This window comes from Anneissia japonica, unplaced genomic scaffold, assembly GCF_011630105.1.
Source record: "Anneissia japonica isolate Jap-2015-1 unplaced genomic scaffold, ASM1163010v1 scaffold1065_len1792383_cov172, whole genome shotgun sequence".
Classification (NCBI taxonomy): domain Eukaryota; kingdom Metazoa; phylum Echinodermata; class Crinoidea; order Comatulida; family Comatulidae; genus Anneissia; species Anneissia japonica.
The window spans coordinates 1,794,502-1,795,592 of NW_022684135.1; positions in this window are offsets into that span (position 1 = coordinate 1,794,502).

A 1,091-nucleotide genomic window follows, 5' to 3' on the forward strand; every position below is an offset into this window, starting at 1 on the left:
GTACCCTAGCTGCACTGATGAGGCCTGGAAGGCCGAAACGGATCCGTCTGCAGATATTGGGATTCCTTTCAGTGGATGCTTAGTTTATTATGTCATTCTGATTTAATATAAAAGAAGGTAGCTGCATGAGCAGTAAAATTACTTTTTGTTATTTTTGTTTTTATTTTACCTAGCTTTTGTTTTACGACCACATTAATAATATTGATTTTATATGTTTATGTTAAATTGATGATTTTTGTATTGTAATTAATTTTTTAAGTTTTAGTATTTGTAGTTTCTGAACGCACCGTCAAAGTGTGTGCCACTGATACACATGTGTACGTTCAAATAAATTATTCGTAGATGCTCGTATCCAAGGTCGATCAAGGTCGATCGACATGACCTGTGTTGCGTGAATGGCCATATATGGTGTGAATGGCCATATATAGTGTTTATGTCAATTAATATTGATACTAGCATGCGCAGTTCAAACTACGAATTGGCTTATTGATGACATGCTGTTTGTTAAAATTGAAAAAAAAAAACAATTCCATATTAAATTTGCCTAATTTGTATACAAGACTTATCTAAAATCTTTTTAGATAAGCTATTATTTTTTTAAATATTCTTGAGGTTTTCTCCGATTTTGTTGACGGCAGGGTACCTGAAACAAGAAGTATATGGCACTGTGTTCAAAATACATTACTCACGTATGGTTTAATGGAATAATATATCATTTCGTCGTTTTTGACCTTGTTGGGCAACCCTAGATAGGTGAACTGTGTGCATTTGTTCGTCTTCCTGTTAAAAGATATTGATACACATGGAGGATAGAAGTGTAAACACTGCAAGCAACATGCGATGACCGAGGTAGTCTTTTTCGGTGTTTGTACAGGCTTAGAATTTTTCCGCCCACAACGGAGAACGTTTGTACATCGCACCGACAATTCGAAGATTGCACTTCTCATTTCCTGATGGTTTCCTAGAGAACAGATAAATACTAACAATAACATTTCAATATTGGATAACAACATCTTCAAAATATAATATCACACCTATACTGAATTAATTACACGGATAATTTATTGACGTCAACAGCTTTAATGGTCTTG